This window comes from Elephas maximus, chromosome 4 (assembly GCF_024166365.1).
Source record: "Elephas maximus indicus isolate mEleMax1 chromosome 4, mEleMax1 primary haplotype, whole genome shotgun sequence".
In the NCBI taxonomy this organism is placed as follows: Eukaryota; Metazoa; Chordata; class Mammalia; order Proboscidea; family Elephantidae; genus Elephas; species Elephas maximus.
Genome location: NC_064822.1, coordinates 10,956,653 through 10,982,899, shown reverse-complemented (window position 1 = coordinate 10,982,899; position 26,247 = coordinate 10,956,653).

The window sequence follows — 26,247 nt, the reverse complement described above, 5'->3', positions numbered from 1 at the left end:
CCTACAAGAGACACACCTTAGACTTAGAGACACAAACAAACTAAAACTCGAAGGATGGAAAAAATATATCAAGCAAACAATAAGCAAAAAAGAAGAGGAGTAGCAATATTAATTTCTGACAAAATAGACTTTAGACTTAAATCCACCACAAAGGATAAAGAAGGACACTATATAATGAAAAAAGGGACAATTGATCAGGAAGACATAACCATATTAAATATTTATGCACCCAATGACAGGGCTGCAAGATACATAAATCAAATTTTAACAGAATTGAAAAGTGAGATAGATACCTCCACAATTATAGTAGGAGACTTCAACACACCACTTTCGGAGAAGGACAGGACATCCAGTAAGAAACTCAATAGAGACACGGAAGATCTAATTACAACAATCAACCAACTTGACCTCATTGACTTATACAGAACTCTCCACCCAACTGCTGCAAAATATGCTTTTTTTTCTAGCGCACATGGAACATTCTCTAGAATAGACCACATATCAGGTCATAAAACAAACCTTTGCAGAGTCCAAAACATCGAAATATTACAAAGCATCTTCTCAGACCACAAGGCAATGAAGCTAGAGATCAATAACAGAAAAACTAGGGAAAAGAAATCAAATACTTGGAAAATGAACAATACCCTCCTGAAAAAAGACTGTTTTATAGAAGACATTAAGGAGGGAATAAGGAAATTCTTAGAAAGCAACGAGAATGAAAATACTTCCTATCAAAACCTCTGGGACACAGCAAAAGCAGTGCTCAGAGGCCAATTTATATTGATAAATGCACACATACAAAAAGAAGAAAGAGCCAAAATCAGAGAACTCTCCCTACAACTTGAACAAATAGAAACTGAGCAACAAAAGAAGCCATCAGGCACCAGAAGAAAACAAATAATAAAAATTAGAGCTGAACTAAATGAATTAGAGAACAGAAAAACAATTGAAAGAATTAACAAAGCCAAAAGCTGGTTCTTGGAAAAAATTAACAAAATTGATAAACCATTGGCTAGACTGACTAAAGAAATACAGGAAAGGAAACAAATAACCCAAATAAGAAACGAGAAGGACCACATCACAACAGAACCAACTGAAATTAAAAGAATCATTTCAGATTATTATGAAAAATTATACTCTAACAAATTTGCAAACCTAGAAGAAATGGATGAATTCCTGGAAAAACACTACCTACCTAAACTAACACATTCAGAAGTAGAACAACTAAATAGACCCATAACAAAAAAGGAGATTGAAACGGTAATCAAAAATCTCCCAAGAAAAAAAAGCCCTGGCCCGGATGGCTTCACTGCAGAGTTCTACCAAACTTTCAGAGAAGAGTTAACACCACTACTTCTGAAGGTATTCCAAAGCATAGAAAATGACGGAATACTACCCAACTCAGTCTATGAAGCCACCATCTCCCTGATACCAAAGCCAGGTAAAGACATTACAAAAAAAGAAAATTATAGACCTATATCCCTCATGAACATAGATGCAAAAATCCTCAACAAAATTCTAGCCAATAGAATCCAACAACACATCAAAAAAATAATTCACCATGATCAAGTGGGATTTATACCAGGTATGCAAGGCTGGTTTAATATCAGAAAACCATTAATGTAATCCATCACATAAATAAAACAAAAGACAAAAACCACATGATCTTATCAATTGATGCAGAAAAGGCATTTGACAAAGTTCAACACCCATTTATGATAAAAACTCTAACCAAAATAGGAATTGAAGGAAAATTCCTCAACATAATAAAGGGCATCTATGCAAAGCCAACAGCCAATATCACTCTAAATGGAGAGAACCTGAAAGCATTTCCCTTGAGAACGGGAACCAGACAAGGATGCCCTTTATCACCGCTCTTATTCAACATCGTGCTGGAAGTCCGAGCCAGGGCAATTAGGCTAGGCAAAGAAATAAAAGGTATCCGGATTGGCAAGGAGGAAGTAAAGTTATCACTATTTGCAGATGACATGATTATATACACAGAAAACCCTAAGGAATCCTCCAGAAAACTACTGAAACTAATAGGAGAGTTTGGCAGAGTCTCAGGTTATAAAATAAACATACAAAAATCACTTGGATTCCTCTACATCAATAAAAAGAACACCAAAGAGGAAATAACCAAATCAATACCATTCACAGTAGCCCCCAAGAAGATAAGATGCTTAGGAATAAATCTTACCAAGCATGTAAAAGACCTATACAAAGAAAGCTACAAAGCTCTACTACAAGAAATTCAAAAGGATATACTTAAGTCGAAAAACATACCTTGCTCATGGATAGGAAGACTTAACATAGTAAAAATGTCTATTCTACCAAAAGCCATCTATACATTTAACGCACTTCCGATCCAAATTCCAATGTCATATTTTAATGGGATAGAGAAACAAATCACCAATTTCATGTGGAAGGGAAAGAAGCCCCGGATAAGCAAAGCACTACTGAAAAAGAAGAAGAAAGTGGGAGGCCTCACTCTACCTGATTTCAGAACCTATTATACAGCCACAGTAGTCAAAACAGCCTGGTACTGGTACAACAACAGGCACATAGACCAATGGAACAGAATTGAGAACCCAGACATAGATCCATCCACGTATGAGCAGCTGATATTTGACAAAGGACCAGTGTCAATTAATTGGGGAAAAGAAAGCCTTTTTAATAAGTGGTGCTCGCATAACTGGATATTCATTTGCAAAAAAATGAAACAGGACCCATACCTTACACCATGCACAAAAACTAACTCCAAGTGGATCAAAGACCTAAACATAAAGACTAAAACGATAAAGATCTTAGAAGAAAAAATTGGGACAACCCTAGGAGCCCTAATACAAGGCATAAACAGAATAAAAAACATTACCAAAAATGATGAAGAGAAACCCGATAATTGGGAGCTCCTAAAAATCAAACACCTATGCTCATCTAAAGACTTCACCAAAAGAGTAAAAAGACCACCTACAGACTGGGAAAGAATTTTCAGCTATGACATCTCTGACCAGCACCTGATCTCTAAAATCTACATGATTCTGTCAAAACTCAACCACAAAAAGACAAACAACCCAATCAAAAAGTGGGCAAAGGATATGAACACACATTTCACTAAAGAAGATATTCAGGCAGCCAAAAGATACATGAGAAAATGCTCACGATCATTAGCCATTAGAGAAATGCAAATTAAAACTACGATGAGATTCCATCTCACACCAACAAGGCTGGCATTCATCCAAAAAACACAAAATAATAAATGTTGGAGAGGCTGCGGAGAGATTGGAACTCTTATACACTGCTGGTGGAAATGTAAAATGGTACAACCACTTTGGAAATCTATCTGGCGATATCTTAAACAGTTAGAAATAGAACTACCATACAACCCAGAAATCCCACTCCTCGGAATATACCCTAGAGATACAAGAGCCTTCACACAAACAGATATATGCACACCCATGTTTATTGCAGCTCTGTTTACAATAGCAAAAAGCTGGAAGCAACCAAGGTGTCCATCAACAGATGAATGGGTAAATAAATTGTGGTATATTCACACAATGGAATACTACGCATCGATAAAGAACAGTGACGAATCTGTGAAACATTTCATAACATGGAGGAACCTGGAAGGCATTATGGTGAGTGAAATTAGTCAGAGGCAAAAGGACAAATATTGTATAAGACCATTATTATAAGATCTTGAGTAATAGTAAACCTGAGAAGAACACATACTTTTGTGGTTACGAGGTGGGGAGGGAGGGAGGGTGGGAGAGGGTTTTTTATTGATTAACTGGTAGATAAGAAAGGCTTTAGGTGAAGGGAAAGACAACACTCAATACATGGAAGGTCAGCTCAATTGGACTGGACCAAAAGCAAAGAAGTTTCCGGGATAAAATGAAGGCTTCAAAGGTCAGCGGAGCAAGAGCGGGGGTCTGGGGAACATGGTTTGCGGGGACTTCTAAGTCAATTGGCAAAATAATTCTATTATGAAATCATTCTGCATCCCACTTAGAAATGTGGCTTCTGGGGTCTTAAATGCTAACAAGCGGCCATCTAAGATGCATCAATTGGTCTCAACCCACCTGGAGCAAAGGAAAATGAAGAACACCAAGGTCACACGACAACTAAGAGCCCAAGAGACAGAAAGGGCCACATGAACCAGAGACCTACATCATCCTGAGACCAGAAGAACTAGTTGGTGCCCGGCCACAATGGATGACTGCCCTGACAGGGAGCACAGCAGAGGACCCCTGAGGGAGCAGGAGATCAGTGGGATGCAGACCCCAAATTCTCATAAAAAGACCAAACTTAATGGTCTGACTGAGACTAGAGGAATCCCGGCGGCCATGGTCCCCAGACCTTCTGTCGGCACAGGACAGGAACCATCCCCGAAGACAACTCATCAGGCATGAAAGGGACTGGTCAGTGTGTGGGAGAGAGACGCTGATGAAGAGTGAACTAATTATATCAGGTGGACACTGGAGATTGTGTTGGCAACTCTTGTCTGGAGGGGGGATGGGAGGATAGAGAGAGAGAGAAGCCGGCAAAATTGTCACCAAAGGAGAGACTGAAAGGGCTGACTCAAGAGGGGGACAGCAAGTGGGAGTAGGGAGTGAGATGTATGTAAACTTATATGTCACAGACTGATTGGATTTGTAAACGTTCACTTGAAGCTTAATAAAAGTTAATAAAAAAAAAAAGAAGCTGACTTAACAGCACTTATAAAAATATCTTACAAGGGGCACAGTTGGCAAACAAACATAAAAGAAGTGCTGTATTTGTATAAAAATATGGTATATCACATACATACACATAAATGCATATATACATATTGTTTCAAAATCATAATAAAATAAAATAATGCTAATAAATAAATAAATAAATAATTATTTAACCTATATGTTATCTTGCACCTGAATGGCCTTTAGCACTTCTCAAAGAACTTTTCAGATTCAGTGTTTAATTTAGTAGTTAAATAATCCTACAAGTTGCTAAGAGTGGTGGTGGTGTACCCATTTTGCAGATGTGGACAATGAAGATACCTATTCTGCCTGTGTTTCTCTATTTCATTAACTGCACTGAGTTGTTTGTTTTAAGCCATGTGGTTGATGCATGGAAGATCCAAAAACACCTTTTAAAAGAACAAAAGAACTGTGAATTTCTGTTTACCTCAATTCTGCTACATAAATAAAGTAAGCAAGATTTTAAAAAATTAAGTGGAAAAAAATCTTCATAAGTTTCTTAATGATGTAGCTAGGTTTCCCAATTGCAGTAAGCCATCTCTGGATAATATTCACTTCAATTTTACCTAAATGGCAATATTTGATCAGTTTTTCAGCTGAAAATGAAAATCAGGAAAGACCATATGAATGCATCCATAAATTATTAAAATATATATCACTACAGAATGGAGCTGGCCTCAGGAACAAAACTCTTACAGAAACGTAATGCCATTTAATTCAAAAGCAAACAATTACATCCCTTTGTTTTGGAATTAACAACCTCAATAGTTTTCTAAACATTCTTTCTCACAAGAGGGAAAAGCAAGCAACAGGCCAAACCCAGAGGTGAATCGTCACTTGTCTAACTGAGCCACAACCAGAGAAAGAAAAGGAGCGAGAGCGTAGAAGGAGGGTGGTTCTTACAGCTGTGGCAGTCAAACACACATTGTGCCTCTGCAACGAGAAAACTAATGGGCTCATACTGGACGGTCCAAACAGACCTTGGAAATCACCGGCACTGTTCCTTCTGCCAGACAGAGTTACACTGAAACCACCTGGGACTCGTTCAAATTAAGCTATTTAACTTTGTTTTTCTGTTTTACTCTAGTCCAAATATCTTCATTTTTTATCCCAAAGTAATTTTACACTTCAGCTATTTTTTTAGAATTGTCAGAATTTTATATTCATTAATTGAGTAGCGTAATACACCTTGCCCGAATCCTATCCTATGCGTCACTTAAACAAACATATTTTAATTGTGCCCTATGTTACTATGGAATCCCTGGGTGATGCGGGTAACGCTTTCACTTGCTAACCGAAAGGCTGGTGTTTCAAGTCCACTCAGGCACTTCAGAAGAAAGGCCTGGAGATCTACCTCCAAAAAATCAACCATTGAAAACCCTATAGAGCACAGTTATACTTTGACACCCATGTGCTTGCCACGAGTTGAAGTTAACTCAATGGCAACTGGCTAGGTTTTGATTTTTATGTTACTGTGATGGATTGAAGGAGCCCTAGTGGCCCAGTAGTTAAGCACTCAGTCTATAACCGAAAAGTTGGAGGATTGAACCAGCAGTGGCTTTGTAGGAAAAAGACGTGGTGATCTGCTCCGGTGAAGATTACAGCCCAGGAAACTCTATGGGACAGTTGTGTCTGTTGTATAGGGTCACTATATATCAGAATCACCTCGATAGCAACAACAACAGCAGCAGAATGATGGACCGATGTGATGATTACCTACTTAAATGTCACACATCACGAGAAAGTATGTCTGGATTTCAGTTTATTGTCTTTGACGCATTTGACGTTCATTTTAAGACAGCTTTCTTAAAGATCACAGCTAAAACGGAAAAGAAAAGAGCAATCCAAGAATCTCATAAGGGCTGTTCAGACATTAATTCTTTCAAAACTCTGGTTGCTACAAATTCCACTGAGATAACAGCCAGCCTTCTCCTTAAGAAGATACAAGAGCAATTCAGATCCTACCGTTCTAACAAAGAAACCAAAATCTAATTCCTAAAAATGTAAAATGTCGCCAAGCCTTCCAGCTATAACTTAGCAAAGCTTTCAGGGATTTCCAATTTGCGCTTTCATCCTCCTGCCAAACCTTTGTATGTACACAATGGCTTGAACAACTCCATGCCTCCTCCTTCCAGAGACACATTTTAGTAACATCCTGTGGCCATCAAGTCCATTCCAACTCATAGCAACCCCATTCACAGGGACCCTATAGGACAGGATAGGACTTCCCCATAGTGTTTATAAGGAGTGTCTGGTGGATTCGAACTTCTAACCTTCTGATTAGCAGCCGAACACTTAACCACTACGCCGCCAGAGCTCCTTTAGTAACATTGGTGATGGTAATTTTAAGATATTTTGGGTGTCAAACTCCTGACAGGTATGTTGGTTTCATGCTTCACAAATCATTAGCAGTGAGTTTTGCAGCATAGAGAGCTTCACTCCGTAACCCTAATGCTTCTACAATTAGACAACATCTAATAAATGAAGCATATAAAACCTTTTCTATAAACAAAGCCAAATGAAACCCTGATAGAGAGGGTTTTGAGGGGGAAGACCATGCCAACATATAAAACATGTGTACAGGCAACTGAAATATGTGATGGTAGATGCTTATTGCAAATTTTACCCTCCACACACATTTTCTCACAGAGAGTCTTGGTATTCAGACTTAGCGACTGGATGGAGATCAGCACTCATTGTAAAGAGGGAGAGCGATGACATGTATTATCAGTAAGAAAGCATCTGATAAACTATCTGATTAAAAAAAAATTGATGCCCCAGGATCTTCTTATTTTAAATAGGGTAATGAAACAAATATTAAGTACTTATTTAATTTCAGGCAAATGAAATAGGTATTCTGAGGTCCCTGCCAATGGCTCACATAAATCTATAATTTGTTGATATATGATTTCTATTATTGTTAGGATGTATGGTTATGATTGCTGTAAGTCACCATCGAGTCGCTCTGACTCATAGTGACCCCATGTACAACAGGACAAAATGCTGCCCAATCTCACACTAGCTTCAGAATTGTCGGTGCGCCCGAGCCCATCCCTGCAGCCACTGTATATTTTGAGTGCCTTCCAACCTGGGGGCTGATCTTCCAGCACTATATATATGGGACAATATCCTGTTTTGGTCCATAGGTTTTTCAGCAGCTAATTTTTGGAAGTAGATCAAAAGGTCTTTCTTCCTAGTCTGTCTTAGTCTGGAAGATCCCCTAAAACCTGTCCACCATGGGTAACTGTGGTGATATTTACCACCCATGGCATAATTTCCAGCATCACAGTAACATACAAGCCATCACAATACAACAAACAGACAGATGGTGGAGGAGGATGATGATATATTGTTATAATATTTGATACAACACATAATTTTTGTTATTAACATTTCTGACTCTGCTGAGCAGCAGAGTCAATGCCTTTGCAAACTCCCCTGGATGGGCCAGAGCAAAACTGAGGATCATGACACAACTTATCATAATGTGAACTTCTTGTTTTGATTACGTCTTTTTTTACAGCATTACTTTTTGGAGTTTAGTTATGAGAAATTAGATATTCTATACTCCAATCTACTGATAGAGTTCTCCCTAAGATGCATCAGTTCAGAGAGGGCAAAATCGAATGATCGCACTGCAAGCAAATGAGTTTCTGGAATATTCTACTCAGTGATTTACAAACAGTAATACGCATAATAGCAAAAATTTTGAGTGTTCACTTTATTTCTGACACTTTTTTTTAAATTTTATATGGGTTTACTTATTTAATTCTCATAACATGCCCATGTAGATTATATGGTTATTATCCCCATTTTACAGATCAGAAAACTGTTGCACAAAGAGATTAAGTAGATTGCCCACAGCCACATAGGTAGAAAGTAGAAGAGCTGATATATATATATATATATATATATATATATATATATATATATATATCAGGCAGTCTGGTTCCAGAGCCCACTGTACTGTAGTGTCTGCCTTGAAGTCTTTATAGAATTATCAGTTGATGAGGGCTAAGATTCTAATACTGATTGTGACAGTCACTTAGCCAAGATACCCAGTGGCCACAGTTCTTGTCTTCCAATATTTCTTTTCAATTTTGCAGGCTTTGTTTCTCCCTACCATGCTAAAGTTCCTAATCAACTGTGCCTATAGCTGTATTTCTGCCAAATATATCAATTTTCTCCAATCTCCTAGCTGGCATTCAGAGTACTTCATTTACTACATAACAATACGAAAACCATCTGCTTTGATACCTATTTGTAAATTGCCTCAATCTAGAAGAAGAACCAAATGCCTCAACCTACAGTCTTTTAGGCTCAACTGTAAGGGTTTTATTTTCTAAACTGAATATTTTCACGATTTGTTTTTCTATTAAAGAATATGGCATAGATTCAAAAAGCAAAATATAATAAGGAGACATTGTATATTTAGTTTATAAAAGCATGTTCATGAGTTAGTTCACAAGCAATGCTATTTATGATGGTGTAAGTTAGCATAATAACAATTGCTTTTCTGTGTTGCAATGACATACATCTACTGAAAAAATAAAACTAAGACTCCCATCTTGACTGACTCATTTGGCAAAAACAGGAAAAGAAAGAAAGAAATTCATTAGCCAAAAATTAGTTTGACCCACCATAACCTATTTATCAAATTTTAATGTGTTCTATGCTAACTCATTTTGAGACGTGGCAAGCTTTTCTATGACATTGTGTTCTTTTTCTCAGAAATATCCATTGACCTACAGCTGGCATTGTCTGTGAGCTGTATGAGCCAGAGATTGCAACAGTAGAAAGGTCATGTGATGTCAACTCAGGCCACAAATTGGTACATAAACCTGTTGGCTGAGTGTAGTTTATCACTCCCTCTACATGAGTCAGTTGAGATGGGAATGCCAATTTTAACAGATGTGTGTTTTCTGTTTTCATAATACAAAGTGAATATGAATGATTATTTTCACAAATGAATCTGACTGTCAGTCCAATCTGAGCTTCCTTAATGTGGAACTTTTCTATTGATTTTTTTTTTTTTTTTTCATCAGAGGAGAGACAGCTGTGCCTGCATACATTGGTCCAGGTCACAGGATGGCATTACAGAGTCCAAGAGCAAAGACTCAAGTAGACAATTGGGTGAGGTAAGTAGGCACTTACAGTAAATTGGTAAATTATAAGAAATGATTAGGTATGGTTTTATTTTTAAAACACCTTTACAGATCATTGTAATCAAGGCATCCTGTGGATATAAAACATTTTTGTTTTTACATTTATTGTCCATTTTAAATTAAAAGTATTCAATGAGGATGGGTAAAAGACGTAGAAATTTATGACTTTACTCATGTTATGGGCAATAAAAGGATATAGTGTAACTTCAAGGAGCTTACAGTGAAGGCTGAGTAATACGACAGTTTTATATGCAACAACTAGAGAATAACATAGATCAATACAAATAAATATTCAGAGTAAGAAAGAGCCCATTTTGGTCTGCTATTCATCTGATAAAGGTTCATAGAGAAGGTAAATCTTGAGAAAAGTCTTGAAAAATATAGGGTTTTAATAAAATCAAAATAGTGAGTAAGACCATGCTGAATAAATAGATTTTAGTAAGAAAAAGTGAATTAACAAGATAATAGATCATGATACTGAAGGTTAACTTGGTACTGATGACTGGTTGAGTTTGGAAGAGGAGAATGAGAATGAGAGTCGGAAAGTTCTGTCAAGAATCCAAGTGTGATGTGGTTAGGGTCTTGAAGACAGCAGTTAAAGCAGAGCAAAAATGTTGAACCCACACACACATCATAAGAAATATCAGCAGAACATCACAAAAAATTGCCTATGATAGCTCAAAGAGTAAAAAATGGTCAAAGAAAATTCTAAAGACAGTTTAGTGGGAATGCCTGGAATGAAGATGTGAGCATGTAGGGGCATGGCAAGTTTGTTTTCAAGACAAGTTGCTTTAGAGGAAAAGCTGCTTATCCAAGCAAAAATATCATGTACCTGCTCTTTATATAACTTTCTGTGAATTTATATTTTATCTTCCCCTGAAATTGTAAGCTCCTTGAAGCCAAGGTCTGTATTTTATATTTTCTATATATTTCCCATGATCACAGTGTGTGTTCAGTAAATATTTAATAATGTTGCATGAGCTGGAAATATTGGAGGAAAGCTTAAAAAGTCAAGAACAAAAGTGTAGATAAATTGTTCATCATCATTCTAAGATGGACAGCTGAAGGCATGAAACAGGGTGATCTTCAAAAAGAAAGTATGTTAGGAGGGACAGAAAAAGATTGAGACCATAATGCTGGAGGAATAGGATGCACAGAATGCAGCTGAGATAGAGAGAGGATTGGTCATAGAGGGAGGAGGGAATGAGGAAAGTAGAGAATCATTGATGCTAAGAGGCTGTTTAAAGAGCAGTGTAATAAAGGGTCAAATATAACAGCTATTTGACATTGAGGAATGACATAAGATTACTAAGGGTTTTGGCTAAAAGTTAGTGAAGACAATTCATGGTTTTCAAAAGTTTGGCCTTCAAGAGATCAGGCACAATCTATGGGTGGTACAGCTTGCTGTATAAGACAGCATTGGTTCAGCTACACTTGTTCTGGACTAGCCTTTCACTTAGAATTTTCTCCACCAAGGCAAGTCAATGTATGCAATTACAGGATTTGGGTAAAATACATGTAAATTGCCTAGTCTCTTTTGCTATTTGATCATAGCATAACAAGAATCATATCATATCCCCTGTAGCTGAAGACCAACCATTAATGTTTGAGCTAAGATTCTACCTATATGCTTCTAGGATGAAGAATTTTCCCTTTCGCTCCTGGAAAAATAAGGGTGCTTAGCTTGTGCTTAGATAAGCATATCCTTTCCCCTGTTTTTTGTTCCATGTCACGTAAGAGCAACTTGATTTTGCTTAAAGTATCCAAATATTTTTGTTAAGTAAATTACAAAGTGCTATACAAGTATTACAAGTATTACTAGTGGTGACAATATTAGAAGTGATAGTAGTAGCAGTATATCAATAGTATTGGTGACATCAGTTAAAAAAAACCCAATGCTGTCAAGTGGATTCCAACTGATAGTAACCCTACAGAAGAGTAGAACTGCCCCATGAGGTTTCCAAGGAGCAGCTGAGGGAGCTAAGATGGTGGAGTAGTCAAATGCTTCCAGTAGTCCATTTTACAACCAAGACCTGAAAAAATAAGTGAATCAACTATATATATGACAAGCTAGGAGCCCTGAACAGCAATGGCAAAGTTAAGAAATTTGACTGAGCTTCAGGTGGAGGGAGAGATGGTTCAGAAGTATCAAGGAGTTGCTGGGCCTGACTCAGCGGGAACTGGCACCCCTCAGCCCCTTTCCCCTGGTGCAACCACTGTGGGACTGCTGGCAGCATTCCGGGCACAGTTTTCTCAGCCACAGACAGCAAGTGGCAGAGCCTACCCATGCCTCTGGATCAGCGAAGAACAGCGCCCTTGGCAAAAGTTAAATGCTTGCATCTAATTTACCTTACATATCTAAAAGCACCCCCTTTCAAAAGAACTCTCTCCTGTTTGTCTGATTCCTTCTCCCTGAGCCAGCTTCAGTGGCAGTCGATTTCTCTGGGCCTAAGATAATTTTTTTTTTTTTTAAGATAGGCCCTACTGTGTACCCAGAGCCATCCTCCCAGCCTTGGAGAAGGAGCAAATCAACAAATGTGGAAAAAATAATCTGCCAGCTCCCCTAAGCTAAGAACTCAGCCCACAAGTGGCTCCTGTCTAGGCACAAGTGGTCCGTGGACTTTGAATGCCTTTCATACTTGCTTGGACCTGTGTGGGCCAATTCCAACAGCTAGGCCCTTGTTGGCATGCTGTAAGGATGTAAGTGCCTGAGGTCTGACTTTAACTCTTTCAGCTGTGCAGTAGAAAGGTGGGTTTTTGACATTTGACACTGCTCTGCCTATTAAGCATCATCTTCGCCTACCCACATCAGGGACCTGAGGACTGGGGGCTCCAGCCATGCCACCTAGCCACCTACAGCAAGGGTCCAAGGATAAGTGGTGCCCCCCAGTCCTTACAGCTAAAAGCACTGGGTGCCAATGGTCTGGCCACAGAGCCCACCCAATTGTGCATTGTAGGGAAGAGCGATGCACATTCCTCACAGACACTCGGGGAAAAGTTTTCAGCCCCCTGCCTTGCTCAGTGTGTGAGGGCCTGCTGCAACCAGATGACCATGCATACACCAATCACTACTGCTCCTCTAAGACCATAGGTGATAGATTGTACCACACACTTGGTGACTGACTACCTGGACACCTGAACTGAATCCGTACAAGAAAAGTGAATGAACTCATAGGCTTATATACCTAGTAACAGCTCTAGCCATCTGGTGACAGGATATTAGAGCTTCAAAGGTGCTAATAATCAAGTTGGCTCACTCAAGCAACCTATCTGCGTAGATCAAAACTAAAAAAAGCAAGAAGCTAGGACACAGTAAGCGAATATAAAATAAATTAATACATTTATAGATGACTCAGAGACAATAGCCAATACCAAAACACATGAAGAAGTAGACCATGATCACTTCAACAAGCTCCCAAAAGAAAGAATCAAGGAATCTTCCAGACAAAGATATATTCCTGGAATTAACAGAGGTAGAAAAAAAAAAAAAAAAAAAGATTAATATACAGAACTCTTCAAGAGATAAGAAAGGCAATCAGGCAAAATCCAGAGCAAGCCAAGAAACACACAGATAAAGCAGTCAAGGAAATTAAGAAGGTTGTTAAAGAACTTAATGAAAAATTAAATAGGCTGCAAGAATCCATAAAGAGACAGAAATCAGAAATTCAGAAGATTAACAATAAAATTTCAGAATTAGACGACTCAGTAGAAAGTCAGAGGAGCAGAATTGAGGAACTGGAAGTCAGAATTAGTGAGATAGAAGAGAAAAGACTTGACACCAATATATATGAAGAAAAATCAGATAAAAGGATTTTTAAAAAATGAAGAAACCCTGAGAATCATGTGGGACTCTATCAAGAGAAATAACCTACGAGTGATTGGAGTCCCAGAACAGGAAGTGAAAACAGAAAATACAGACAGAATTGTTGAAGATTTGAGGCAGAAAACTTCCCTGATATGATGAAAGACAAAAAGATATCTATCCAAGATGCTCATCGAACTCCACATAATGTAGATCCCAAAAGAGAGTCACCAAGACATATTATAATCAAACTTGCCAAAACCAAAGATAAAGAGAGAGTTTAAGAGTGACTAGGGATAAACGAAAAGCCACCTACAAAGGAAAGTCTATAAAAACAAGCTCAAACTACTCCACAGAAACCATGCAGGCAAGAAGGCAATGGGATGACATAAATAAAGTATTGAAGGAAAAAAATTGCAAGCCAAGAATCATATATTTAGCAAAACCATCTCTCAATTATGAAGGCAAAATTAGGACATTTCCAGACAAACATAAGTTTAAAGAATTTGCAAAAACCAAACCAAAACTATAAGAAATACTAAAGGAAGTCCTCTGGTTAGAAAATCAATAACAGTAGATAACAACCCAGGACTAGAACACAGGACAGAGCAACCAGATGTAAACCAAGGTAAGGAAATCACAAAACTAAATCAAGACAAAAAAAAAAAAAAAAAACCCACTCAAAACAGGGAAACAGTGATATCATTATGAAAAAGATGAAAAAACTAAAACAATAAAGAGGGACATAAAAAATGCAGTCATAGATCTTTCATATGGAGAGGAATTCAAGGTGATAAATAGAGAAAAAAGTTTGGTTTAAACTTAGAAAAATAGGGGTAAATCATAAGGTAACCACAGAGGAAACTAACAATCTTACACATCAAAATAAAATACAAGAAAAACATAAAGATTCACAAAAAACAAAATCAATGACAATGAAAAAGAGGAAAAGACAACATATAAAGAAAAATTACTCAGCACAAAAAATTAAGTGGAAAAAGAAGCTGTCAAAAACACACAAAAAAAGACATCAAAATGACAACATTAAACTCATCCTTATCTATAATTACGCTGAATGTAAATGAACTAAATGCACGAATAAAAAGACAGAGAGTGGCAGAATGGATAAAAAAACATGATCCATCTATATGCTGCCTACGAGAGACACACCTTAGACTTAGAGACAGAAGCCATCTAAAACTCAAAGGATGGAAAAAAAATATATCAGGCAAAAAACAATCAAAAAAGAGCAGAGGTGATAATATTACTTTCCGACAAAATAGACTTTAAAGTTAAATCCACAAAGGATAAGGAAGGACACTATATAATGGTTTAAATATCAATATACTAGGAGGATATACACATATTAAATGCTCATGCACCCAATGACAGTGCTTCAAGATACATCAAACAAACTCTAACAGCATTGAAAACTGAGATAGACAGCTCCACAATAATAGTAGGAGACTTCAACATACAACTTTTGGTGAAGGACAGGAAATTCAGAGAGAAGCTCAATAAAGACACTGAAGAGCTAAATGCCAAAGTCAACAACTTGACCTCATAGACATATACACACCACTCCACCCAACAGCAGACAAGCATACATTTTTTTTCCCAATGCACATAGAACATTCCCCAGAATAAATCACATATTAGGTCATAAAGCAAGCTTTAACAGAATTCAAAACATCAAAATATTACAAAGCATCTTCTCTGACCATAAATGAATAACAGAAAAAGCAGGGAAAAGAAATCAAACACATGGAAACTGAACAACACCTTGCGCAAAAAATGACTGGTTTATAGAAAAAATTAAAGATAAAAAAAAAATGTTTTTGATAGAATAAATAAATTCATAGAATTAAATGAGAATGAAAACACTTCCTATCAGAACCTTTGGGACACAGCTAAAGCAGTGCTCAGAGGTCAATTTATAGCAATAAATACACACATCCAAAAAGAAGAAAGGGCCAAACTCAAAGAATTATCACTACAACTTGAACAAATAGAAAGAGAGCAACAAAAGAAAAACTCAGGCACCAGAAGAAAGTAAATAATAAAAATTAGAGCAGAATTAAATGAAATAGAGAACAGAAAAACAATCCAAAGAGTTAACGAGGCCAAAAGATTAACAAAATCTATAAAAGAAAAACAGAAGATGAAGCAAAAAACGCGAATAAGAAATTAGATGGGCAATATCACAACAGAATGGACTGAAATTAAAGGAACTATATCAGATTACTATGAAAAATTGTACTCTAACAAATTTGAAAACCTAGAAGAAATGGACAAATTTCTAGAAACACATTACCTACCTAAACTAACACAAACAGACACAGAACAGCTAAATAAACTCCCAACAAAAAACAAGCCCTGACCCTGACAGCTTCACTGGAGAATTCTACCAAACTTTCAGGGAAGAGTTAACACCTCTACTATTAAAGGTATTTCAGGGCATAGAAAATGATGGAATACTCCCAAACTCATTCTATGAAGCCTGCATAACCCTGATACCAAAACCAGGTAAAGACCACAAGAAAGAAAATTTCTGACCTATATCCCCCATGAGCTTACATGCCAAAATCTTCAACAAAATTCTAGCCAATAGAATTCAACAACATATCAAAAAAATAATTCACCATAACCAAGTGGGGTTCATACCAGGTATGCAGGGATGGCTCAACATTAGAAAAACAATCAATGTAATCCATCACATAAATAAAACAAAAGACAAGGACCACATGATCTTATCAAGTGATGCAGAAAAGGCATTTGACAAAGTCCAACACCCATTCATGATAAAAAATTCCCAGCAAAATAGGAAGAGAAGGAAAATTCCTCAACATTATAAACAGCATTTATACAAAGCCAACAGCCAACATCATCCTAAATGGAGAGAGTCTGAAACCATTCCCTCTGAGAATGGGAACCAGACAAGGATGCCCTTTATCACCACTCTTATTCAACATGGTGCTGGAGGTCCTAGCCAGAGCAATTAGGCTAGACAAAGAAACAAAGGGTATCCAAATTGGTAAGGAAGAAAGGAAAGTATCTCTATTTGCAGATGACATGATCTTATACACAGAAAAACCTAAAGAATCCTCAAGAAAACTACTGAAACTAATAGAAGAGTTCAGCAGAGTATCAGGATACAAGATAAACATAAAAAAATCAGTTGGATTCCTCTACACCAACAAAGAGAACTTCAAAGAGAAAATCCCCAAATCAATACCATTTATAATAGCCCACAAGAAGGTAAATTTAGGAATAAATCTAACCAGAGACATAAAAGACCCACACACACACACACAAAAAAGTCCAAGACACTACTGCAAGAAACCAAAGGAGACCTACAAAAGTGGAAAATCATACCTTGCTCATGGATAGGAAGACTCAACATTGTAAAAATGTCTATTCCACCCAAAGCGATTTATAGATAAAATGCAATCCCGACCCAAATACCAATGACGTTTTTTAACGAGACGGAGAAACAAATCACCAACTGCATATGGAAAGAAAAGAGGGCCGGGATAAGTAAAGCACTACTGAAAAAGAAAAACAAAAGTGGGAGGCCTCACACTACCTGATTTTAGAACCTACCACCACAGTAGTCAAAACAGCCTGGTACTGGTACAACAAGGTACATAGACCAATGGAACAGAATTCAGAATGCATACATAAATCCATTCACATATGTGCAGGTGATATTTGACAAAGGCCCAAAGTCTGTTAAATGACAAAAAGACAGTCTCTTTAACAAATGGTGTTGGCATAACTGGATATCCATCTGCAAAAAAAGGAAACAGGACCCATACCTCACACCATGCACAAAAACTAATTCAAAATGGATCAAAGAACTGAATATAAAATCTAAAACGATAAAGATCAGGGAAGAAAAAATAGGGACAATGCTAGGAGCCTTAATACATGGCATAAATGGTATGTAAAACATTACTAACAATGCACAAACACCAGAAGAGAACCTAGATAACTGGGAGCTCCTAAAAAAACAAGGAGCTTCTGGTGGATTTGAACTACCAAACTTTTGGTTAGCAGCCCAAAGCTTAGCTCCTACCACCAGGGCTCCTTGGTGATATCAATATTACTAAATATCCATTGTGACTGCTTCTTTGTTTTAATAAGGGAGAGGAGGCCCAAATGGCTATAACTACTCTGTTCCTTCTCCCATACTAGCATCTTTGGGTTTCGGAGCAAAGCTTTGCACCTCCCTTTCTGAAACCCAACCGTTTGTCTAAACAAGCAGCAGGATTAGAGATACAATTCTGGGTTAACAGTTCTGAGCTGGCTGACTACCCTTCTCCAGTAATCAGGTGGAAAAACTTGCATGGCATTAGATGCAGTGAAATATACAACCCCTGGAATATAACACCGGGTCGGGGAAGATCCTACAGGTCGTTTGTCCACGCTGCAAATAGAAGGGCTACTAAGGAAGTTTTCCATCCTGCCTGACAGCTTTTGAGCCAGGGAGGGCTGCTCATGGTGAAACTTTTCCTTTTGCACACTCTCTGTTTATGAGTAATTAAAACCATTTTCACTATTGACAACACCATGTATGTGTCTTGGTGTACAACTTGATCAAGATAAATGGATATAGCACCCTTGGACTGGTTGGTACCATCAGGTGGAATTCTTATCCAGTACTATGGTGGGTGTCGCTGGGTTTACTCTGGTGGGTACCTGAAATCTGAAGACATCCTTTAAGCCCATCTGCATGTGCAACACAGCAAGTTTTGTGGATTAGAGTTACCTATAAACATGAATACTGGCTAAGGAATACCTGCTCCTGGGTGATGTTGATTATATTCATTTTACATCCTCACCAACAGTGGAGAGTGGGATGGAGTACGGAGTGCAAGCATCAGGAAGTCCATTTCTTATAAAGATATTTTTCTAGAAAGGTCAACATTCACTTGAATTAACAAACTCTCCTCTGGGGATTACAGAATCCCATAGGAGAATTAACCTGCCTTCAATAACACTTAACACCAGGAGAATGATAATTTCATTGAACCCAAATCTGATTGAGTTGGGAAAGGAAGAAGAACAGGGAGAAGTAGAAGGGCAAACAGAGAAGAGGCCTGCTTCTTGATCTTTCTCATCCCACCCCCATAATCTCCCTTTCTATCAGAGGGACCCTCAGAAAAGTGTTTTACAAAGAGCACAACTCCATGCTCCTTCTGATATTCATAACAATCTCGAGCATACACAGGGTAGGACTTCGTGAAATTTACCCGAGTGGGAGGGGAGGGGAGATTAGTCATACTCCTTTCCAATCAAATGCTCACCAGCCAAGAAGACTTTGTGTAATTTTACTTTTTGTATTTTTTAATGAAAATAACACTCTGAAAAGAATGTATAAATGTCAAATTTGGGGGGGGCAGTTTTCCTAATTATAAGATACTAGGGGAAAAAAAAAGACAAAGAGAAATGTAACCCAACAGGATGAATGTGATAATAGCAGGCAAAGGGGAAACATCTGGAAAAGTTAAGGTGGGTAAGCAGAGGCCTGCTCTTTCTAGGGACTGGGCTTGACTCTTGCTACTGAGATTTACAACCCTGAAGCAAAACAAATTCAACATCTGCTTATGTATTCCCAAATGGTACATGCAACTAAGAACAGTGGAATTGCATAGGCAATTCCTGTAAAAATGTATATATTTTTCAGGCCCAATTGAAACTGCTGTTGGTGTGTCTTATGTGGGCAACTGCCAAGTCCATCTGAGGGTCCATTCAGATTCCAAGCCAGTTTGATTACCTGGAAAAGCTTCATCTACTGAAAGATGAGTTAAAATAAATAGAACGGTCAAACACTTTCCTTCGTATCATTGTTTATTTGGTTATTAAAATAAGATAAAAGTAACAGTTCAGAAATCAAACTTGAATTTATTCTTTAGGGAGTTACAAAAATACTTTGATAATGGCATATCATTTGGCAGTATAAAATTCTTATGTGGAATCCTAGTTTTTGAGACTTTTTTTTATGATTTCTGTCCTGTTTTTACTGGGTTATCTTGCGTGCATTCAATTTTTAACCATATATTTGAAAACAAAATCTCACTACCCAATTTATAATTGGGGAATAATTTTCCTGTCTTTCACCTTTATTTCTTAATTCGATGTTTGTTTTTAGGTGCCATTGAGTTGATTCTGACTCATAGTGACCCTTTGCACGACAGAACAAAACACGGCTCGGTCCTGTGTCATCCCCACGATCATTATTATGCTTGAGCCCATTGTTGCATCTCGTGGAAGGTCTTTCTCCTTTTCTCTGACCCTCTACTTTATCTAGCAGGATGTCCTTCTCCAGAGACTGATCTCTCCGGATGACACGTCCAAAATATGTGAGCATTTGGTTGTACTTCTTCCAAAACAGATTTGTTCATTCTTTTGGCAGTCCATGGTATATTCAATATTCTTCACCAACACCATAATTCAAAGATATCAATTCTTCTTCAGTCTTTCCTACTCATCGTCCAGCTTTCACATGTTTATGAGACAATGAAAACACCATGGCTCGGGTAAGGTGCGTCTTAGTCTTCAAGGTGACATCTTTGCTTTCTGACACTTTAAAGAGGTCCTTTGCAGCAGATTTACCCAATGCAATGCATCTTTTGATTTCTTGAATGCTCCTTCCATGGGTATTGGTTGTGGATCCAAGTAAAATGAAATCTTTGACAACTTCAATCTTCCTTTATCATGATGTTGCTTATTGGTCCCGGTTGTGAGTATTTTTGTTTTCTTTATGTTGAACCGTAACCCATACTCAAGGCTGTGGTTTTTGAAATTCATCAGCACGTGCTTCAAGTCCTCTTCACTTTCAGCAAGCAAGGTTGTGTCATTTTCGTAATGCAGGTTGTTAGTGAGTCTTCCTCCAATCCTGATGCCCCGCTCTTCTTCATATATTCTAGCATACAGATTGAATAGGTATGGTGAGAGGATACAACCCTGACACACACCTTTCCTAAATTTAAACCAATCAGTATCCCCTTCTTCTGTTCAAAAGAGTGCCTCCTGATCTATGTACAGGTTCCTTGTGAGCACAATGAAGTGTTCTGGAATTCCCATTCTTTCCAATGTTATCCATAATTTGTTATGATCCACACAGTCAAATGACTTTGCATAGTTAATAAAACACAAGTGAACATCCTTCTGTAGTCTGCTTTCAACCAAGATCCATGTGACGTCACCAGTGATAGCCCTGGGTCCACGTCCTCTTCTGAAACCAGCCTGAATTTATGACAGTTCCCTGTTCATATACCGCTGCAGCCACTTTTGGATGATTTTCAACAGAATTTTGCTTGCGTGTGATATAATATTGTTTGATAATTTCCGTATTCAGTTGGACCACCTTTCTTGGGAATAGGCATAAATATGGATCTCTTCCAGTCAGTTGGCCAGGTAGCTGTCTTCCAAATTCTTTGGCATAGACAAGTAAGCACTTCCAGCACTGCCTCTGTTTGTTGAAACATCTCAGTTGGTATTCTGTCAATTCCTGGAGCCTTGTTTTTCGCCATTCCCTTCAGTGCAGCTTGAACTTCTTCCTTCAGTACCATAGGTTCCTGATCATACGCTACCTTCTGAAATGGTTGAATGTCAACAAGTTCCTTTTTGGTATAGTGATTCTGCATATTCCTTCCGTCTTCTTTTGATGCTTTTTGTATCGTTTAATATTTTCCCTGTAGAATTTTTTAATATTGCAACTCGAGGCTTGAATTTTTTTCTTCAGTTCTTTCACTTTGAGAAATGTGGAGCATGGTCTTCCCTTTTGCTTTTCTATCTCCAGGTCTTTGCACATGTCATTATACTTTACTTTGTCTTCTTGAGCCACCTTTTGAAATCTTCTGTTCAGCTATTTTACTTCATCATTTCTACCTTTTGTTTTAGCTACTCAACAATCAACAAGTTTCTGAGTGTCTCCTGACATTCATTTTAGTCTTCACTTTGTTTTCTGTCTTTTTAATGACCTCTTACTTTCTTCCTGTATGATGTCCTTGATGTCATTTCACAACTCATCTGGTCATAGGTCATTAGTGCTCAATACATCATATCTATTTTTAAGACGGCCTCTAAATTAAGGTGGGATATTTTCAAATTTGTATTTTGAATCTAGTGGACTTGTTCTAATTTTCTTCAGCTTCGACTTGAACTTGCATAGGAGTAATTGATGGTCTGATCTGCAGTCAGCCCCTGGCCTTGTTCTGACTGTTGGTATTGAGCTTTTCCATCATCTCTTTCCACATATGTAGTCGATTTGATTCCTGTGTCTTCCATCTGGCAAGGTCCATGATAAAAAAAAAAAAAATGATAGTCGCTGTTATATTAGTGAAAAAAGGTATTTGCAATGAAGTCGCTGATCTTAACGAAATTCTATCGTGCGGTCTCTGGCATTATATCTATCATCAAGGCCATATTTTCCAACTACTGATTCTTCTTCATTTCAAACTTTCGCATTCTAATCACCAGTAATTATCAGTGCATCCTGATTGCGTGTTTGATCAATTTCAGACTGCAGAAGCTGGTTAAAATCTTTAGTTTGTTCATCTGTGGCCTCAATGGTTGGTGCATAAATTTGAGTAATAGCCATTATAACTGATATTTCTTGTATGTGTATGGATATTTTCTGGTCGCTGACAACATTGTACTTAGGATAGATCTTAAAATGTTCTTTTTGATGATGAATGCAATGACATTCCTCTTGAAGTTGCCATTCCTGGCATGTTGACCATATGACTGTCCTATTCAAAATGTCCAGTGCCAGTCCATTTCAGCTCACTGATGCCTAGGATATCGATATTTATGCCTTCCATTTCATTTTTGATGATTTTCAATTTTCCTGGATTCATACTTTGTACTTTCCACCTTCTGATTATTGATTATTAGTGGATGTTTGCAGTTGTTTCTTCTCATTTTGAGTTGTGCCACATCAGCAAATGAAGGTCCCAAAAGCTTGCCTCCATCCACATCACTAAGGCCAATTCTACTTTGAGCCCTGGTGGCATGGTGGTTAAGAGCTTGGCTGCTAACCAAAATGTCGGCAGTTCAAACCCACCAGCTACTCCTTGGAAGCCCTATGGGGCAGTTCTACTCTGACCTATATAGTCATATAGGATCACTATGACTCGGAAGTGACTCAATGGCACCTAACAACAATAACAACTACTTTAAGGAGGCAACTCTTCCCCAGTTGTATTTTGAGTGCCTTCTAACCTGAGGGGCTCTTCTTCTGGCACTACATCAGACAATGTTTCACTGCTATTCATAAGGTTTTCACTGGCTAATTATTTTCAGAAGTAGACTTCCGGGTCTTTCTTCCTCGTTTGTCTTAGTCTGGAAGCTCAGCCGAAACCTGTTTAATGTTTACAACTATTAAAAAAAAAAAAGCTGATTATCACTAGCCTTAATTTTTTATTATAAGATAAACTACTGACATTTTGTCAGACTTACTGCTCAATTTATGTGGCATTCAGTAGCTAGATGTGATGGATTTGAGTGAAGATTGTCTTCAGGGGAGATAGATAACATCATCACAGTGTGGGTTGCCCATTGCACTATCTCTTAGTGTGGCCGGTAGCTGACTCATATGTAAATTGTTTAGAGAGTTTTCATTTGACTTATCAGACCTGCCTGAGTAATCAGATGAGCTCACTGATCATTCTTAGATCTGACAGGGGCCAAAATTAACTAGTTGAATCTCTCTAATATATTCTCATATTGGAATTATTGTGTCTCTTTCTGATTTATGGAAATGTACCAAATGCTCTAGAAGCCAAACTCAAAAGGACACATATTATATGGTTCCTTTTTTTTTTTTAATACAAAACTATCAAGATGGAAAACAGATCCATGGTTTCCAGGTGCCGGGAGTAGGAAGAAGAGTTGATTTCAAAGGGGCATAGGGAATTTTTTTTTTAGGTGATAGAACTGTTCTACATCATTATTTTGAGGGTAGTGATAGGACTGTATTCATTTGTCAAAACTCACAGACCATACCCTAAAGAGGGTGAATTTTATTGTGTGTAAATTTTAACCTAATAAAAAAATCAATGACTAACAAGTTATATTAGTTATAAATTACAGCCTTAATTGTTAATGGCTCAATTTTAGACAATCTGGGATCAAATACCAGCTCTATCAGTTCTGAGCACTGTGAATTTGGACAAATTACTTACCTTATTGTGCTTCAGTTTTCTTTCCTTTAAATGGGGATAATAATTATGCTGCATCATAGGGTAGGAGAAACAATTATACTACATAATGCATGAAAACTACCTTAGGCAGTATCTAACAAGTAATATCCAATTAATGTTCTCATTGTAGTGATAGCAGATGCTAGAATCTATGATCAACAAAGATTATTATCCACTGTCATTATCGCTTGTCTTTTTTTCTAACACATCCATATTTATTTTAACTATCCACCATTTGCCAAATACAAGAGAGAATCAAATGCATAGCTTTTGCTCTTAAAGACTTTATGATCTTCTTAGAGACATGAATAAAATTCATAAAAGTATTTAATTAACCAAGACCTCATCTGTTTGTAACATATATTATTGTTTTTGTTAGTTTCTGTCATGTCACCCTTGACTTATGGTGATCCCATGCACAACAGAAATAAATGCTGCCAGTTTTGCACCATCCCCATGTTTGGTTGTGGCTTGGACCATTGCAATCCAAAGAGTTTTCATTGGTTTATTTTTGGAAGCAGATCACTATGCCTTTCTTCTAGTCCGTCTTAGTCTGGAAACTCCGCTGAAACCTGTTCAGCATCATGGCAACACTCAATCGTCCACTGACAGATGGGTGGTGTCTGCACATGAGGTGCGATGGCCCGGACTAGAACCTGGGTCTTCCTCAGGAAAGTGAACTACCACTGCCCCACATGCTGGGATTATATTGCATCTAATATTACATTGAGTCTTAGAGTGCAGAGATGAAAAGACCTAGTATCTACCCTTGAGCATATTACAAACTAGTTGTAGAGATAAATATGAATGTGACCATAAATTATTAGTATACAAAAATGAAGGTGCAATAAGAGTAGTAAAACAAAAATGAGAAGTTTTGATAGGTAAACAGAGATGAAAATAAAAGCATTTCACAAAAGTCTGGATATGTGTAAGTATCAACACACCTAAAGAATAGGGGAATATGGAAAAGTATTGTTGTTACCAGGTGTTCTCAAGTCAGTTCTAACTCATAGGAACCCTATGTACAATAGAACAAAACACTGCCTGGTCCTGCACCATCCTTATGATCATTGTTATGCTTGAGCCCATTGTTGAAGCCACTGTGTAAATCCATCTTGTTGAGGGGCTTCCTCTTCTTCACCAGGATGATGTCCTTCTCCAGGAACTGATCCCTCATGAAAACTTGTCCACAGTATGTAAAATGAAGTCTCACCATCCTTGTTTCTAAGGAACATTCTGGCTATACTTCTTCCAAGAGAGGTTTGTTCATTCTTCTGGCAGTCCATGGTATATTCAGTATTCTTCACCAGCACCATAAGTCAAAGGTATCAATTCTTCTTCTGTCTTCCTTATTCACTGCCCAGCTTTCATAGGTATAGGAGGCGACTGAAAACACCATGGCTTAGAGCAGGGAAACCTTAGTCTTCAAGGTGACATCTTTGCTTTTTAACACTTAAAAGAGGTCTTTTGCAGCAGATTTGCCCAATGCAAATTTTTTTCTTGACTGCTTCTGCCATAGGTGTTGATTGTGGATACAAGTAAAATGAAATCCTTGACAACCTCAGTCTTTTCTCCATTTATCATGATGTTGTTTATTGGTCCAGTTGTGACAATTTTTATTTCACCTTGAGGTGCAATCCATACTGAAGGCTGTGGTCTTTGATCTTCATCAGTAAGTGCTTCAAGTTCTCTTCATTTTCTGCAAGCAAACTTGTGTCATCTGCATAACGAAGGTTGCTAAGGAATCTTCCACCAGTCCTGATGCCTCTTTCTTCTTCATGCAGTCAAGCTTCTAGGATTATTCACTCAGCATAAAGATTGAATAAGTATGGTGAAATGTTAGAACCCTGACACACGTCTTTCCTCACCTTAAATCAAGGCGTATCCCCTTGTTCTGTTCTAACGACTGCCTCTTGATCTATGCGTAGGTTCCTCATGAACACAATTGAATGTTCTGGAATTCCCATTCTTTGCAACGATATCCATAATTTTACAAAAGCATAGAGAAGGAAAAAAAAAAAGAAATTGAGATTAAATATACCTTAAATTGTTGGAGGAGATTTCTGGACCAGTTGGATCTTGAATTGGTCTAAAATAGATAGAAATGCTATGGATATTTGATAATTGAGAGGAAAGGATATGATAACAATGGAAATAACAATATAGGCAAAGTTAATGAAGTAGATATGCATATTTCTCCATTTTATTCACTAAATGTTTATTAAGTACCCACTCTGTGGTAAGGAGAAATCCTGGTGGGTAGTGGTTAAGAGCTACAGCTGCTAACCAAAAGGTTCACAAGTTCGAATCCAGCAGGTGCTCCT